The 6,000-nt window shown below is 47.8% G+C and overlaps 1 protein-coding gene across 1 annotated transcript in view; it reads right to left on the reverse strand.

Moving 5' to 3' along the window:
* The window catches only part of PRRC2C (proline rich coiled-coil 2C), a 76,232-nt gene extending 71,365 nt beyond the window's left edge, over positions 1-4,867 (reverse strand). The window contains 1 exon segment of the mRNA XM_028530564.2: positions 4,645-4,867. The gene's annotated coding sequence lies outside the window, so the exon portion shown is untranslated.
* Positions 4,868-6,000: the final 1,133 nt, after the last annotated feature.

Here is a 6,000-nt window from a genome sequence, read left to right on the forward strand (position 1 = left end):
GGTATAGTGGGGATAAAGTAACCCCCTCCTAAACCTGCTCTACAGACCGAAAGAGAGCATCTCCAAGATTTTCCTAGCTGGGTGCCTGCCTGGCACTGTGAGTGCTCAGAAATATTAACATTTACAGTTACTCTTGATCTCTGCAGGCCATCACGTCTCCACTCGTAGTCCACCAGGCACTTGATCTGTATTACAGGCCATCTTCCACAGAAGGGGTTTCTGCCCCAAATTTCCCTTACCTGTTTGTACTGTCTTCAGTTTTATCTTCTGGCACAGATTCAAAAAAATCACACAATAACTTTTATCATTCATCCTAAGACTGAACATCCTGGCAGAGGGAACCAAAAGCCATTTCCTCAGATTACTGGGCCTTACAAAATTAAAAGTCTTTGATGCAGAAGAACCTCACGATGCACGGTACATCCACTATTTGAAAGCTCTGATGCTATCCTGATGGGTAAATGAAGGAGGAAAAGCCACAGGGTGTTCCTCTGCTCCAGAGACAGTCATCAGCGGGGCCTCAGCGGATGGGTCTACTCCCATTTCCCAATCTCATTCATTCAATAACCACCAGGTATGTGCCACCCACCACGCAAAGGGATGGGGGACACAGACACAGTCTAGAACAGGAAGAGACCACTTCTGGAATACAAGCGAGTAGAGAGAAAATTACCAGGTGAGGTGCTATGTAAAGAATACCCAACAGTGTCTCCATCCCAGCTATGCTCCACAAACGCTGACTGTGCCGCCCCCGCCCCATGACGCAGAGTGCCAGCAGCACCACAGGGACCGGCAACTTCACTGCTACTCTGCGTTCAGACTCCAAGTATCGGCTAACCATATCAAAGTTTTCGTCTCCCAACTAGGCAAGTGTTGAAACTCAGTGACAGCCCTTGTCTGATCTGACTTGTGAGCAAATACATGTACACACAAGTCCCAAAACATGACTGGCATTCTGTTAATCTAGAGCAAAATAACTAGAAATGCAACCAGCAGAAGATCGGTATCTATTTAGCCTTTCTGGAGGTTGGTAAAAATATACTATAGAAAATTTACTGAAGTTACCCTCTCCAGAGAACACTCTTACTGACGAAGATGTCTTGACTGACACATCAATGGCATTACTGAGAAATTTAAAATGCTGTGACTCAGTAAACAAATTCTCAAGACCTCTAAGCTACAGTTAACAGACTGAGATAAGCTTCACTGTGTTACCCTATTTATGAGGTGACAAATCTCAATTTACTGGAAGTTCCCTAGTCATAACTCAGTCATACAATTTTGGATGTCATTCGCTAAAACAACAGGACTCTGTACCAATTTGTGTAACACTTGTATCAATGATCAGTCCTTGTCTTACACAACAAATATGGTACAAATATTTGTGCAAATCATTAAACTGACTTACAAAAACTGAAGCACTGTTTAGGCGGTTGGAGGAAACCACTGGAGAGGGGAAGCGGGACATAATACTCTTCAAAGACATTTCACCAGTAAGGATGGTGAGATGGAGTAGGGGTGGGTGGGGACGGGCTGGAATGAGCCAGGACTTCTGTATTTCAGCTATGTGTAATATGCTGATTACAGAGTTAGACTGTGCAGCAGTAATAAATCTTTAAGAAACAAAATCCAGCATGGAAGCATGAAAAAGTGTCTTTAATAAAAAAAAAAAAAAAAAAAAAAAGGAACATAAAATATAGGTCTTAAATTTCCAGAGAATATATTCCTTTCAGAGAATACAAGGTCTGTCTGGAAAAAGTCCAGCCAAAATATAATGAGAAAAGTTTGCACAACGTCAACATAACCTAGCGGCCACGGAGAGTGCACCGGCATGCGTGAACAATGAAGACTTCACTGTACTAGTGAGTGGGGGCGGTAGACACCATTGAGTGAGCAAGTGTATTGTGTGGCCATCACATTCCAAATGACTGAGAAGAACAATGAACCTGCATCAAATACTGCATTAAGCTCGAACATTCCTCTGTGGAAACTACCTGGATGATTCAGAAGGCCACAGCTATGGGCAACTGGTGACTGGCCGCTCCATCTACATGTGGGCTCATGTATCATATCTGCTGCCAAGTTTGTTTGTTTTAACTTTATTTATTTATTTTTTAGAGAGAGGGGAAGGGAAGGACAGAGAGGGAGAGAAACATAAATGTGTGATTGTCTCTCTTTTGCCCCTTACTGGGGACCAGGCCCACAGCTCAGGCATGTGCCTTGACTGGGAATCGAACCGGCAACCCTTTGGTTTGCAGGCCCATGCACATCAGCCAGGGCCAAATTTGTTTTTTTGTGGATTTTTTTTTTTTTTTGGTGAAACATCAAATCACCCAGGTGCCTCAGCCCCCTATAGCCCAGATTTGGCACTCTGTGACTTCTGGCTTTTCCCCAAACTAAAATCACCTTTGAAAGAGAAGAGATTTCAGACTGTCGGTGAGATTCAGGAAAATACGACGGGGCAGCTGATGGCGACTGGGAGAACTGTGTGAGGTCCCAAGGTGCCTACTTTGAAGGGGACTGAGGCGTCATTGTCCTGTGTACAATATTTCTTGTATCTTGTACCTTCTTCAGTAAATGTCTCTTATTTTTCATATTATACAGATGGGTACTTTCCAGGCAGACTCCCCTTACTGCTTGGGAGAGTATTTTGCCAATATTCTACCATTCTCCCTCTACTACTTACTTACCTTTTACTATGTACCGAGAACAGTAATAAATCCTCTACCTACATTATCTTTGTTAATCCTACAGCAAGCCTTCTGGGGAGAAGCTATTATTATTATCACCTCCATTTTACAGATGAACAAATACTGTATCACTAATATAGGCCAAATCACAAAATTTAAAAATTTTATCTGTCATACTGTAGAGTTAGTTTTACTCGACTGGCCTTTAAACAGAAAAGTGTACAAAAATGAGCTCCTCCCCTATCCCCGAAACAGCTATAATCCATTCTTTACACCCTCACATGTAACAGCGTTTCTATACTTAAGTCAAGTGGGAGAAACTAGGTTAATAATGCTGTATTTTAATGTTTCCACAGTTCATAAAATTACACGGAACAGGGAAGCAGTTGGATGGTTTAGACTCAGAGCATTCTCTTGGGTTCAGACAGTCCGGACTTGATTCTGTACAGCACCACCAACTACCGCAAACTGCTTTCATCTCTCCGATTTCACTTCCTCCTCTGTAAAATGGGAATGATAATAAACAGCACCTCCCTCAAAGGCTTGCTGTAGATTAAAAAGGGTAACGCGTGTGAAGGGCTGATCGCTGTGTTCGGTACACAGAAAAAGGTCAACCTAACAGTGGAGGGAGAACAGCCACATCTATAAGCTCACCAGACTGAAATATTAAAAGTAAAAAGTCTGTGTTTTGAAAATCCCTTTGTAAAAAAAGGAGAGACAATTTGACGATCTGCTAAAGATAAAACTCGAATTCAACCTACTCCTAACGGTTTTAGGAGACCAATGCATTTGAGGGGGGTCAGAAAAGATGCTGCAGTGCATCTGAGACACACACCTAAAAATGGCTCCAGTCGGAGCAGCATCTTAAATACCGAGAGAGGAGGAGAAGTCTACTTTTAACTAATGCGAGAGGTAGGCTTGGTGGGCGCTTAAGTATCCCTTTTATTTGCAGGAATAAGCTATCGAGCACTTAATCAAGGATCCTGATGCTTCTCGTGCATTCCAAATGAAATCTCACAGCACAGCCGCTTACAGCACAACCTCAAATACCCTAGCGAAGTAAGAATCTATGAGCCTAGGCTGAAAAACAGCCAATGCGGAAATCCGGGTGGTTTCAGAAGCCAGCAAACATCAGGCATGTCGGAAATCTCCCAAAGAAATCTCAAATCAAGTCAAAACAAATATACATCCCTTTACAGGAATTTGACGCATTCCTCTAGGGCCAACGCAGAATTTATCCGTGTTCATTGTCGCCCCTGTCCCTTTCTTCAAGTCCTACAGTGGGCCTTGCCGGTAACATGGACAACACTACTGGTAACTCAAAGTGGGGGAGCCGCAGAGTGGGGCTGACCACGCAGGTTAGGGGATGGAGAGGCCTAGGGTTGCGAAAGCCTACGCGAACCCTCCGCGGGAGTTGGGGCAGCACGTCCCTAGAGGAAGCAGGGCTGGTCCCGATTCCTCCGTGAGCCTCTCACCGAGTCAGGTCTGTAATCCGGTCTCCCGGACCCCGCTCGCTGCAATTCCCCCCACGCTATACACATACGAAAGGCGCGCAGGAAAGGCCCTGGAGAAGCCCTGGAATGGTCGGGGCGGGGGGGGGGGGGGACGCTGGAGAGAGGCCGCGCGCTCGCCCACCCCACGGACGGAAACCCCCTTCGCCTCCCCGGCCACGCACGCCGTCCCCAAGCCGGCCCGGGTGGGTGGGAGAGGCCGGCGGGTCCGGAACTCCCGCGGCAGACCACATGGGGCGGGTCTGACTCCGGTTTCCCGCTCACCGAGCAGGAGGCCAAGACTTCCCCAGGCACGGGGAGGGAGGCTGCCGCAGAAAAAGGACGGGATGCCCGGGCCCCAGGCCCTCCCCACGCGGCTCCCCAGTGTCGGGGTGCTCCCACGCCCGCCCGCCCCGACGGGGCCCGCGGTGATCGCGGCCCCTCCGCCGCGCTGCTTTTCTTACCGGCCAGGGTGTCAAGCCGAGTGTGTGCGCACTTCGAGGGTCTCCGCGACCCCGGACCCGGGGAAGGGGAAGGGGAGGGCTAAGCGCAGGGAGTGGCTGAAAGACCACAGGACTGGCGGAGCCGCAGCTGCGGATGGACAAACCGCCAAAGCACTTTCGCTGCCGCCCGAAAGGCTGAGAGCAAGCGAGAAAAAGAAGCAAGATGGCGGCTAGCCAGCCCCTACGTATGACGTTATGCCGCGGCGTACGTAAGGCAATCTCCGCAAGACCGCCCCCCGGCGCTGAGACGGCCGGATCACGTGAAGCCTCCGTGGCGACCCAGCCCCGGCGGAAGGCGACGTCGCCACCTGCTGGACGGAGGGAGTTCCTGCAGACGGAGTTCCGGCGGCACCGTGAAGATTGAGCCGGGAAATCCAGGATCTCTCCAGTAGACCGTGATTACAGGTCCTTAAGCCTCACCGAAGGAGAGCGAGCACTCCAGTGCGTGGGGGATAGGTGTGTGAATTGCTTCGCTACAGTCCGGCAGTATGAAGCAAAATTAAACTATGAATAATCTTTTATCTTCACATTTGACAATACCTTGATGTTTTTCAGAAAGGTACACGTGCAACATTCATAATACCAAAACCTGCCCGTTGATAGAGACGTAAATACGTTATGCAACATCTATGTTCCATAACATTGTGAAGCCATTAAATTCAGAATTATATTAATGAGCAGGAAAATACTCCTACAGTGGAGATGGAGAGAAGTAGACCAGGTATGGTATATATTTTGGAGCGAGAATATACTTTCTGGTGCGAGATGATCGTTTCTCAATGGGTGGCTGGGAATTGAAGTGTCGATGACAACGTGTAGATTTATGGCTTGAACAACCGCGGTGGATGACCAATGTGTACGGAAACTATGGAGATGGGAGAAGAAAGGAAAACAAAACATTTTGGTTGGTAGAGCAATACAAATTAAATACTCAAAAATGGGGGAAGTTCTTCGACGTGTTAAATTCGAGGTGTTTGTGCAATGTCCCACTGTAGATTAAGTAGGTCGCTGCCACGTCTCGAGCTCAGAAGGGGAGGTTGGTATTGGAGATTTAGGGTCCACAGACACGTGTTTAAAAATGGTGGGACGTGATAAGGTCACTCAGGGACAGAGTCGGGGGAAGAAAGGTAAAGGGGCCCAGACCTAAGCATTTAAAGGTTGGGTGGAGGCGGAGCGCTTAGCAACGGGCACGGAAGGGAAGCCTAGAACCGGACAACCCAAAGAGGATGATGTCACAAAAGCCAGGAGAGGAGAGTTTTACAAGGGGCTGTGAGCAATCAGCTAAGTGAAACGCTGCTGAGAGGTCTGGCCAAAAAG

The sequence above is a fragment of the Phyllostomus discolor genome, chromosome 14 (assembly GCF_004126475.2).
Source record: "Phyllostomus discolor isolate MPI-MPIP mPhyDis1 chromosome 14, mPhyDis1.pri.v3, whole genome shotgun sequence".
NCBI lineage: Eukaryota > Metazoa > Chordata > Mammalia > Chiroptera > Phyllostomidae > Phyllostomus > Phyllostomus discolor.